General features: G+C 53.2%; 1 protein-coding gene across 3 annotated transcripts in view; it reads right to left on the bottom strand.

The window, feature by feature from the left end:
• SH3BP4 (SH3 domain binding protein 4) overlaps positions 1-11,909 on the bottom strand; it is a 78,829-nt gene extending 66,920 nt beyond the window's left edge. For 2 of the 3 annotated variants that reach the window (XM_036421058.2, XM_036421059.2), the window contains exon 1: positions 11,542-11,909. The gene's annotated coding sequence lies outside the window, so the exon portion shown is untranslated. The remainder of the gene's footprint in view (positions 1-11,541) is intronic. The other variant, XM_045575692.1, reaches the window with a different exon arrangement.
• Positions 11,910-12,431: the final 522 nt, after the last annotated feature.

Here is a 12,431-nt window from a genome sequence, read left to right as displayed (position 1 = left end):
AGAAGGGAGAGGTCCTGTGACCCAGACCGCAGTGAAATGAAACGCACGGCCTTGTCACCAGCGGGAGGTACTGGGCACTTTTCTCGTCACGAACCTGCAGGCTCTGAAAACCCAGTCCACGCCATTGCCCTGTGCCAGCTGAAACTGCAGACCACTGCACTGTCACAGCCGATCTGGGACACAGCCCCACAGGACACTCCTGCTGTCCATGGGGACATGACCTAGGAGCTGGCAATGACGGTTCCTGACGCCGAAACCACTCATGTCCTCCCAGGAGGGAGTGGGCCTGAGGACCTCCCAACAGAAACAGTTCCTGTGCTCTAAAGCACATGTTTCTCCCGTGTTTCAACTATCCTGAAACTGGTGTGTATACATGCCTCCTAAATTGAGGGGTGCCCTCCAACCCCACCCAAAAACGCACAGTGCAGACAGAGTGTGTTAGGATTGGGACAATCAGAAATGAATTCCCCCAAAAGGGGTGCTAGCGAGTCCAAGACTCATGTACAAGTTCACCAAAGTTTATTCAAGAAATGAAAAAACTCCCCGCATCACTCCTTGGGGGGGCTTTCCTGAGTAGTGAGTATACACTCACCCAGCAGCTCATATGATTAGCTCTGTACAGACTGTAAGCCCAATAAAAGCAGTGTGTGTGTGTGTGTGTGTGTGTGTGTGTGAGTGATTCAAAGAAGAAACTTACAGGCATGCAAAGTATCTCAAGATGTTGTCACTGCGGTGCTATTTATAACTTCATAGTAACTGGAAACTGTCCATGAACAAGGACTTCTTAAATAAGGAGGGTGCATCCCCTACATGCCTGACAGGAAGTCTGAACTTACCCACCTGGAAATATGTTACTGTAGCAGCAATTTAAGGTAAGAAACAGTTTTAGGAAAGTGTAGTGTTCACCGGACAAACACTCACTGAAGGACTCCGGGCCAAGGGCACATGGTCCTTGCCACCCTGGCTTTGTCTGCAAAGTCTAGATGTCCATGTCAAGTGTCCGGAGCGGTTATTGTGGGCAGCAGACTTCCACTGATACAAACTTTTTTTCCTTTTGCATTTGCTAATGTTTCTAAAATGAGTATTTCTTCAATAATTAAAAAAAAAAGACTTAAATGGATGGGATTTAAAGGAAAGAAGTTATAAGAAACTAGTCCCCAAACAGTGCACATAACCTAGAAAGTACTTCTATTGACCACAACATGCTTCTCACCTCTTTCCCCCAACCCCACGTCCCAAGGGCAAAGCAGGTCTCCTTGCACACAGAGGCCTCCAGTGAGGGGCTGGCTCTGCTACTCCCCCTCCCCCTGTGCTACCAGCCAGAGCCACACCCGCTCCCAGGTCTGGGGCTGGGACACACCTTGCTTACTCCATCCCCACACCTCTCCTGCTCCCAGAACTTGGAGAAACGGGGCAAGGATTGGGGATCCTAACCCTTATTTAGACATCAATGCATCATGCTGCTAGTCTGCGCCTGTGCATTCCTGTTTAATTCAGGTGGCATCACATTAAAAAAATAACAGTTACTCAACACTTAAGAATAATCTACAGTGCGCACAAGGCTCAGAAGAGGCCACCATGACGAGGGCTCCCCGGACAGGCAGGGTGGGGTGGTGAAGTCGACGGTCCCCGCAGGCCATCTCCCAGTCCGGAGGCAAGCAGCACCATCACCATTTCAGAGATCAGGAAGCTGAGCTCGGAGAAGCCCAAAACCTTGCCCCAGGTCAAAACCAGAAGCTCTCAGAAGCCACGGATGCAAACACAGACAGGTGTGCGGCCCTGAGGAGCCTTCGATGCCACCAGAAAGAAAGCAGGTCCTAAGGGATGAGCCACCGGAGACCCCGCTAAGAAAAGGAATTCCCCCGCCGTCCAGCTGGTGACAGCTTGGTGCCTGCTATGTCTGGTCCCTAACAATGGCCTGGATAGAAAACACAGTGCTGGGGGAACATAACGGGTGGTGAGTCACTCAATTCTTAATTAGGACTTTCCTGGAATCAAATATGATGACTTTCAGTTGTGCGCACGGGGTTGTTTCATGTTTGGTCCAAAAGAAAAAGCCATTGACAGAAGCCTCGGGCACTGGGACGCAGAGGAAAAGTCCAGTCAACATGTGAGGTCACAGAAACATCCCCGTGAAAAGGTGAAGCTGAGTAGTTCAGGTGTGTGTGTGTACAAACAGTAACTATATGTGAGACATTAGCCTCTATCTAAATGCCAAATTACCTGAAACGTGACTTTCTCAGACTCTTGAAATATTTAAGAATAAAATGTAAGTGAGGAGACAGACGAGTCCCCGGTTCCGCCTGGAGAATATGAACTCCTGGCAGCCATCCCCTCCTCAGGACTGACTGTCCCAGCCCCGGCTGTGGAGCCAAGGAGGATCCACACTAAACAGGCCCCGGTCTGTCTCTGGGAACGTGTACTTACTTCTCCCCTAGCTGAACAGTCCCAAAGGAGGCCCCCAGCTAGCCTATATAACAAAATAGAAGCAGAGAGAGAGAGAGAGAGAGAGAGAGAGAGAGAGAGAGAGAGAGAGAGAGAGAGAGAGAGAGAGAGAGAAAGGAGAAGGGGCCACGAGAAAGGAGAAGGGGCCACTAAGTAGAATCATTTTTTATATCCAGCCACTGACAGATCTCCTGTGATGTCACCCAGACATAGGCCTGAAATGTGACCAAAATTCGAAATTCTGGTTTCCCATAAAAGAGAGCTTCCCAGTGGTTGCCAACCAGTACAAGAGCCAAACAGGGCTTTCTCCTGCGAACACCCGAAGCACTGATTTCCAAAACCACAGGGAAAAAGAAACCCCACAGCCTCTGTCAGGGGGCGTTTGGTTTGGGGTGATGGGGAGGGAGAGTGAGGCCAGACCACAGCAGACTGCTGTCTTCACTCCCCACCACCATCCGCACCGTCTACAGAGCTGCTCTGGTCACAGGCCCTGGGCCCAACACTTCACAGAAATGACCTTGAAGGAGCCCTTCCAGTTCAGGCTGAACACAGTGCCGTTCTTTCCCATTTATGTGGGGGACACGTGCAAATATCTGGCACCGCCAGCCATTTTTTGTTTGTTTGTTTGTTTGTTTGTTAGTTAATCCTCATCCAGGGATATTTTTTTCCATTGATTTTTGGAGAGAATGGAAGAGAGGGGGAAGAGACAGAGGGAGAAACATGGATGTGAAAGACACGGATGGTTACCTCCAGCTCGAATCAGGGCCAGGGATCAAGCCTGAAACCGAGGTGCCCGCCCTTGACCAGAATGGAACCCAGGACCTTTCAGTCCGCAGGCTGACTCTCTAACCTAGGGGTGTCGAACTCAATCAGAGAAGGGGCCAAAATCTAAAATCCAACCTAAATCGCGGGCCGAATGGTTTACTGAACAGTCATAAACTGTCATTGTGATGGAAACGCAGCGGAGTGCAGTGATGACAGCGCGGTGCGGGCCACATTGCAAGGCCTGGCGGGACGGATTTGGCCCTCGGGCCTTGTGTTTGACACATGTGCTCTAACCGCTATGGCAACCACCGGTAATTTCAACGTGTTTAAAAGCACGTGCATTTTTAGATATTCCTTTTCCTTTGTATCCTGAACCTATTAAAATTTCAAATGCTTTCAAAAAAGAGCAAAACCGTAAAGGTGGGTAAAGGAAGCTGGGCAAGCTTGGCTGAATGAAAAATTAAATGGCACAGAAGCTGATGATTATTCCTTAGGCAGAAATTACTATTGTAAGTTTTAAACTGTTAGGCTGTCTAAGAAGAAAATATCAGCGCTGTCATTGTAGGGTTCTTTGGGAAGTCGCCGCCCTACGCTGTCACCTTGGCCAGCCCCTCTTCCCCTGACAGCACCTTCATTCATGAGACAAGCCGTCTGCACTGAGGACTCGAAGGGAAAGGACATGCAGTGCCTGCCCGGGGGGGATGGAGGGGGTGGGCGACAGGCATTCTCGGAAGCAGTGGTTAGCCCTTGACCTTGGGGAACCGGAAAGGGTTCCCCAACAGGGAGCATTAGGGAAGTGGGTCTTAGGAACAAAGGAGGCCCCCAGCTAGAAGGGCGCTGAAAACAATGGCAGATGTAAAACTAGAAAAGGCATCTGGGGAAGGCCTTAAACCAGTTCCTGAGAACCACCACTCACACCGGACTCTGGTCACCCACCCAGTCGGCGGGTCCATCCCAACCCTGGGCCCTCCAGGGCCCTCAAATGACAACCTTACTTCTTTTATCACTAACATTCTTCTCTGTGGCCCATGCTGTGTTCTCTCCTTTTTCTAGAAGCTTTCCACTCCTGCAATCACGCAGCTCTTAACCCTCAAACTGCGGTGGTCCCTAGTGTCTGATCATTCAGTACTCAGAACTGTCTGTCTGTCTGTGTCGGGGTCCCACCCCCGACCTTCTCCTCCTTGGCCTTGGGGACACACCTCCAGCTGCTTCATCCCTCCAGCCCCGTCTCCAGGGGCTGCCCAGAGTGTGCCCCCAGGCCCCACTGCTCACACCCACATTTCCAGAGCGCTCCTCACACTTCGGGCTCCAACTCCGAGGGGAGGAGCCCTGAGTCCATGCTCTCTCTGTCAGTTCCTCCCTGACCAGACAGGCAGGCCCTGCATGTGCCACCTCCTTACGTTCTGCACCCCGGAGGCCTCGCTTGCCTCTTCCTAGTCCCAGATCTGTCAGCGTACTGTCACTTCTTACTGGCCCAGAAGTTCAGTGACACTCTTCCCACATGCGCCCTGCCTCCAAAGAAAGCTTTCACGTTTTAAAATAATGTTACTGCTAATTATGCAGAGAAAAAACAATCAGCTGTGTGCGCCACCAAGCTGAAGGACTGTTACAAAAAGTCCGAAACCGGTTTGGCTCAGTGGATAGAGCATCGGCCTACGGACTGAAGGGTCCCGGGTTCGATTCCGGTCAGGGGCATGTACCTTGGTTGCGGGCACATCCCCAGTGGGGAGTGTGCAGGAGGCAGCTGATCGATGTTTCTCTTTCATCGATGTTTCTGACTCTCTATCCCTCTCTCTTCCTCTCTGTAAAAAATCAATAAAATATATTAAAAAAAAAAAAAAGTCCTTAGTGTCGAGTTCCTCTGCTCTTCACTTGGGGGTTCTGGGGGGCTCCTCTAGACTCTGGCTCTCGGCTTTAACAGCCAAGATCAGCCAAGCCCACCCAAGAAGCCATCTCCTTGCTTCATCCAGACCCCTTCTTCCACCATGACCCTTCTCTGAGCTAGACCAGCAGCTGCAACCGAAGCACAACAAGTACGTGGACCAGCAGGAAAGGGCCACTGGGAAGATCCGGGTCTCTGCCTGCCTAGTCCTCAAACTCAAAGCTGGAAAATGCTCCCAGGCTCCACGAGGGAAATTTCAACTTCTTGGTGTCAAATACAGTGTCTGCCATGCCTGGCCCCAAACTCTAGTGAACGGAAAAAGAGGCTCACAAAATATGTCTGGCAAAACTATAACCTCACAGGTTTCCCTGATCATAAACTCCTAAGCGGCCAGATTACGGTGGATAGTCACTGGCCAGGGAATGGTAGGAGTTACACCCCAGGCATATAGAAGGATATATACTTGCCTTAAGCAAGCCCTGCCCATTGTTTCTGTGCATCTAGGTTAACCCATTGGCAACTGATGGTCATTAGTACCAATTTTTCAACAGGAATCTCCAACTTGGGGTGAGGTGAAGAAGGAAACACATAAAGCTTCAGTCCTATTGGCTGAAACAGGACTCCAGGAACCCTTTATAAGGGCTGGCTCAGATGACAGGAACATGGTGCAGGCAGGCAGTCGTCTCTCCCTGAAGTGCAGTTTGCATGAGAGGCCCAGTGCAGAAATGGCTGCTTTGTTAACTTGAGTCTGTTAGCCAACAGGAGCCCTTCTGAGTGCGTCTCCCCACCCCCCATCCCCACCTGGGCTCACAACACCTTTGAAATGCCTCTTCTTCAGATCCCTGGAAGCATAACCACCCTCAAGAGAGCACATAATCATCTCACCTATCCACATGTGTCAAACACAAGGCCCGAGGGCCAAATCCGTCCCGCCAGGCCTGGCAATGTGGCCCGCACCGCGCTGTCATCACTGCACTCCGCTGCGTTTCCATTACAATGACAGTTTATGACTGTTCAGTAAACCATTCGGCCCGCGATTTAGGCTGGATTTTAGATTTTGGCCCCTTCTCTGATTGAGTTCGACACCCCTACTAACCCAACCACCCCTGCCTTGCTTTCTTCCACCTCCACATCCTCCTCCTTCCATCCCTTCCTCCCTTCCAAATGCGTAAAAGACACTGCAAACGTATTCTCCAGGGCATCTGAGATGGTGGTCGCTGGCAATGTCCTCAGTTTGGCTCCAAAAAATTCTTATAAAAACTTTATAGTTTGGATACTTCTTACGTTGACACTTTTCCCAAATTTCCTGTCAGTGGAGTTCAACCCTGGATAGTCATAAAAATGGTGATTCTACCAGGGTGCTTTTGTTTTTACTTATTATTATCATTTTTAATCCTCACCCAAGAATATGTCATTTTTTTAAAAAGATTTTAGAGTGGGGCTGGAGGGCGGGGGGAGGGAGGCGAGAGAGAAGCGTCCATCGGTTGCCTCGCACACAATCCAACCTAGATATGTGCCCTGACCAGGAATCGGAACCCTGATGTATGGGTTAATGCTCCAAACAACTGAGCCACCAGGCCAGGGCTCTGCTGGGGAGCTTTTAAATACTGCTCATGTCTGAGCACCACCCTCAGAAATTCCAACTCAAAGGGGAAGGAGGCAGCAAAGGTTTAAAAATGTTTAGTTCCTAGGTGATTCTAATGTGTGCTCTGAGTTTTAAAGCACTTTACTCTCGTTGGCCAAAACAGGCTACTCAATGAGACCCAAATTCTCTCTCCTCTCGCACAACTAGGCTGACGTGGTCCAAGCAGAAGCCAGCCAACATTTCATTCATTGCAGGAGGGGGGCTTGGGAAGATGGGCTAGGTCCAAGAAAGGTAAGCTGAATCAGCTCTTATTGGCTCACACAGATGGTTGCATATTTAGTAATGTGCAGCTCCAGCACTGCTAGCTTGAAGCCAGCCACGGTGGGAGTATTTACACCCAGTCATTGGCAGATGCTATAATACAATCAAGGCTCTTTGTCCTTCCCACTCAAAGAGCAGGTTTCTCTGCAGTGGCACACGGCAGACTCAGGACCTCCTACACCGGAGAAGCTAGAAAAGGAAACATTTGTATTGCATTCAGGCCTCCAGACTTTAGTAGGCTTCCATGTTCTGAAGGACCCGGCAGGCTTTTCCTAAATCGCACAGATTAGCAAGACAGGGAAGAGTGGAAAGGATGACATAAGAATTCGGAACCACAGAACCGTTTTTGCAGAAAGTATTTTTTTCAATCTGTTCAGAGGAGTAGGGCTAACAGGCTTCAGCAGAGTTCCCCGGAGACTAGTTTTTACTGAGCAGATAAGAATAATCTCAGTAATATGTCATTTCTGAAACTGTAAAGGGGAAGGCGGAACACTTATCTTACATTTACTTATCAACCTCCCCATAATCTTCTTCTAGTGACCTCATTCATGGTGCAAGGAAAAACTTCATAGCAGGTGCTGAGTTATCCCAACTCCAAAACCACAGTCTTTTAAAAAAAAAAAAAAAAAAAAAAAAAAAAATCAAGCTTTACCCTGCCGACAGAGTGAGCACCAGCCCCCAGGAGCAGAGGTATAAACTGGCTGTCTTCCATTCAGGCAGAAAAATTTCACAGATTTTAAAGATTTCATCTAGTTAATTTTTTTTTTTTTTTAATCATGGTGTAAGGGAATCAGGCACTTTGCCCCTTTCATGCCTAAATGCTACTAAAATATGTGATAAACAGCTGTTTGTGTAGTTTCAGCTCACGGGAAGACGTGAGCTGGGAGGTCAAGCTGACTCGGGGGTTCGTGTCCCAGCTCAAGCACTTACTGAATGGACTGTTCCGTTGGAGGAGCGACTTAAATTCTCATCGTTTTGGGGGGAGGCTTTCAAAGCGTGCACACAGGGCCTGGTACATCGCAAACCCTCAGCAAGCGATACTGATTTCTTCCCCTTAAAACACTCCAAATCTCTATTTAAATTAGGCGAACTTGGTCCACCATTCTCTCCCTCAAATCACTACTGATGTTTGGGGAGGTATATGCTCACCGGATGGTCCAGAAGCTGTGCACACATACGGGCCCTCACCATTCCCTCCCTGATGCACACCACACCCCCCCTTCATTTCTGAAACACCTGCATCCTCTGGCCTCCTTCTAAAGGCCGAAGACTGACATCCTTTCCTAGGAGCGGCGGGTCCGGCCCGCACCAGGTGCTGTTACATAACAGGGGAGCCCTGGGAGCCACGGAGCAGCAGACTGGGGCTACGGGGAAGATCCGGAGTCAGTAGCTGGATTGTTCCCTGCGTTTGTGGGGGTTTGAATTACTTTTCTGTCACCCCTCCAGAGGGTAGTGGCAGAACATGGGGCTTCTATTGTGGGAACAGCTGGGGCCCAGGAGACCGGAGGAGTGTCAACCCCAGAGGGCCGGAGCCAAGCAGGTCTGTGCACGCTTCTAGGAAGTCTGCTTCCCTGCTCAGCGACCTTTCCTGATCCTGGGTTGTCAGGCGGCGGCCTCGGGACAAAGAAGTCCTAGTGCCCATCTCCGGGGCCTTAGGAAATAAAATATCCCACGGACTGGGCTCCAGTTCTCAGGAGAAAAATGGCAACAGGACCCAGTTCAGGTGTCGAATCTGAAGACAACAAAGCGAAGGGGAACCCACATGGCTGGCCCAAGGCCCACTTTGCTCAACAGCAGCTTCTCCTCAGTCAAAACAAAGCTGGAACCTCAAACAGGGAGCCAGGGAGGCTTGCCCTGAGCGGGGATGAGGTCATCAGGGGTGAGCGGGTGGCTCTCAGGCTTGCTTGGAGGAGGCCAGGGGCGGGAGGGAGGAGTTCCTCCCCAGGAAGAAGAGTGAACACACACACCTCCCACACTTAACTGGCCGGGATCCAAGGATTAAAACCCCACGCAATCATTAGCATATCTTATTATCAGACTAGAAACCAACATTAGAATAAGAAAGAGGTCTGTTCCAGCAGCCCGCAGGAAAACAATTCCAGGCTGCCCAACCAGAAAGCAAGTTCACAAACAACAGCAAAAGGGAAAAAATCCCAGCCAGCCTTCCCTTCCTCCCCGCAGCGAGATAAGGAAGAGCACTTTACCAGACAATGAGCTGGGCTAAGGGCACTATCAGCAACTTGTCCAGCCCCCTTCTCCGGGGTCCTTCCGGAAACCCCCTTTGTCTGAGCGTGGATGAGCTACTAGACCTTGGGCAGACCAAAGTGCTGGTGGGAACGACAATAAAAAAAAAGAAAAAGGAAACTATCAAATGACAAACTAGAGCCGGTGAGATGTCCCCAGAAAGAGGATCTCCCACCTTCCCCCGTGGTTTCTGTTCGAGGGGAATAAAAGGCAACCTGTGCGGCACCTCTCCCCACTCCGGCTTCTCATACCTGAAATTAACTAATGGCAAGAGGCGCTTCTAATTGTTATAAGAGGTCGCTGCCCTGTGGCGCTCTTGACTTTGGACAACAGGAACAATACTGGAACTCACAGAAGGCAGAGCTGAGGTGGTCATTGTTCATTAAGTAAACAAGTGAGCCATAAAGCAAACCCTTTCGAGGTCTCTCTCCCAGAACTAACTGTTCCCTCTCCTGCCAGGGTGGCCTCAGCCATTCCCAGATGGACAGGCATCAGGCCTGTGCCACTTGGGGCCATCTTTGTATCAGTGACCCTTCCTCCTCTTCCCATTTGCACACACGCAGAAGAAGGCAGAGGGGAGATGCATTTCAATGTGCTGTCTCTGTCCAAGGACCCCATTTTCTGGGGTACCAGGATGGTTCTCCAGGATCCAATTCCTGGAGTCTGTCTCCAGATCAGGATGGCCAGGTGGGAGGCAAGCAGCTTTATGTGATGATGGTGGCCACACAGAACAGCAAGCAAAATGCTCCCTAGCCCCATAAAGTACAGCCGCTGTCCATCCAAGAATGGCAACATGCTTTGCAAACCACCCATTAATTTTTATGGTGGCCTGAGAAGCAGATTGAGAATCATTACCTTCATTTTTACAAGGCAAGGAACCAAAACCACAGGGGAGGGGCGAGGCACAAGGTCAATCCTGTCTGAGCCAGTGCTCCAAGCTGACCACTCCTCTCTCCATCGCAGGCCTGCAGAAGGCAGGGAGTCCACTGGGCAGGGGAAAGGGAGCTAGCTGCACCAGCTAAGCAGGAAACAAGGCCCCTCCACCCAAACTTCGGGGCTCAGAGACCATCACGTTTTGAAGGTTTGGGAGGGATGAGCTGCAAAGAGAGATTGCTTTTGATTTGGGGTAGAGAGGCTCCAGTTATAACCTACTGACGAAACCTGCAAACCTGTGACCCCAATAAAGATGAATAAATATTAAAGGTTGGTTTCTGTTTTATTATGTCTTCGTGTCCATGTTTTCTACCCAAAGCACTTTTTTGTTTGTGATCAGAACAAAAGTTGTCCTAACTTATTACTACTGATAAGCACACGGCACCAAGTTGCTGCACGAACTTGGAAAGAATCAAGAATCGGCACGAATAAAATCCAGCCCAGCGTTCCCTTTTTTAAAAATCTCACCGATCCGCGGAGCTCCACAACGCTCTCTCCGCACATAGAGAGCCCGGCCGCTCCTCAGGCCAACCAACAAGGCGGGGAAGGGCCAGAGAGGGCCTGGACCCCCGGCTGCAGGGCCAGCCCAGGGCTAGGAGCCCCCGGACTCCGAGGCTTAGGATCCTGCGGACCCACCAACCCGCGCCGCGGAGCGGTCTTCCCGGGACACATCACTCGGAGAACAACGAGCCTCTCCCGGCTGTCCCCGCCCGCCAGCCGCCAGCGTTGTCAGCTCGCGGCTGCTCCATCCCCACAAGGCTAGCTGAAAACCCGGGTTTCCATTTCCATCCTAAAACGAGAAGGGATCTCCGAACTTGAAACATGCATTGTCACCGGCAAGTTTAACCCGGGACCGCGCGCCCTCCCCTCCACACGGAGTCCGCCCCAAGAGCGCGCCCTGACCCTCCAGCCCTCGGGGCACCCTATGGCCACGGGAGGTGAGTGAGCACCCCCACATTCGTGCCCCGCGATCGAAGGTGGTAGGCCACCCCGCAGTGCCGCCCGCCCCACAAAGCGTCTGGGCGGGGAGAACTGGGATCTCCCGGGCGGCGGCAGGGGCTCCGAGTGCGTCTGGGCTCCCGGAGTTCCGACCCGCCTGCCCCGTGCGGGTGGATCCCGGGAGCCCCGGGAAGCTCCAAAATGTGCGCGAGGCTTCCCGACGCCTCCAGTAGGCGCCAGCCCCGCCAGGGCACACGGACCCCGAACTAGGCGGCGGGGAAGCGATCAGCGCGCTCGGGAGGAGCGCCAACCCGCCCGCCGAACCCCGAGCAGACGCCGCGGGAGCGAGGCCGGGCGCAGGGTTGGAGCGCCGGCCGGGGACCGCCTGGCGCCGCCTGCCTGCCCGCTCGCCCGCCCGCCTGCCTACCTGGCTCGCATCGCGATCCACCGGCTCCCAGCGGCGCTCCTCGTGGTCTGCGGGCTCGTCCGGCCGGGGGCGCGCGCGGCTCCGCGGGAACCAACGCGCGGCGAAGGCGAGGGGCCCGGACCTCCGAGAGTGCCCACGGCGCTCGGTCCACGCCTCCGCGGGCTGAGGGTGGTCCCCGGGGCGGGGCGGGGCTCCGGGGCGGGGGCGGGGCTTGCGAGGCGGTGCTCCGGCGGGAATAGGCGGGAGCCGGTGGCGGGAGTGGTCTCGCGCCGGGGCGGGGTCGCCGGCCGGGGCGGAGCCTGACTCGAGGCCCTTAGGGAGGCATCAGGGCGGGCGAGAGGACCGGGAATGCGGGCGTGGAGTGAGCGGGGATGTGCGGTGGCCGCCCCGAGGCCGGGGCAGGGTGCGGACCGAGCTGAGCGCACGCGGGGCCGGGCGGTAGAAGAGGGCGGGGCCGAGAGGAGGGAGGCAGGAGGCGGGGCGAGCCTGGGGGAGGGGCCTAACTCAGAGGCCGGGGGCAGGGTGTGAGCAAGTAGGGGGGCGAGGCGATGGCAAAGGGGCGGGGGTGGGGGTGGGGTTGTGGGGTGGCCTAGGCGGCCGGGAGGCCCGGCGCGAGGTCGAGGTGCTGCCTCCTGCAGGCCGGGGCCGGCGTGTTACCTGGAGAGAGGCGGTGGCACTTTGCCGCCGGGAGCCAGTTGGCATCTGGTCTCAGGATTCCCGCGCGGGACCCCGCGGGGCACCTCATTCTCTTCCTCTTCCCAGCGCCCCCGGCCAGGGAGCGGGCTTCAGGACGCAGGGCGACCTGACTGTTTGATGGAGACCTTTTGGCCACACCTGTGCCTAGGGCATCCCCATCTTCTTACCTCTTCTCCTACGTCCCCGGAGTGAGA

The sequence above is a fragment of the Pipistrellus kuhlii genome, unplaced genomic scaffold, assembly GCF_014108245.1.
Source record: "Pipistrellus kuhlii isolate mPipKuh1 unplaced genomic scaffold, mPipKuh1.p scaffold_m20_p_7, whole genome shotgun sequence".
Classification (NCBI taxonomy): domain Eukaryota; kingdom Metazoa; phylum Chordata; class Mammalia; order Chiroptera; family Vespertilionidae; genus Pipistrellus; species Pipistrellus kuhlii.
The sequence above is the reverse complement of the archived record's forward strand: the minus strand, read 5'-3'. Positions and strand labels throughout refer to the sequence as shown.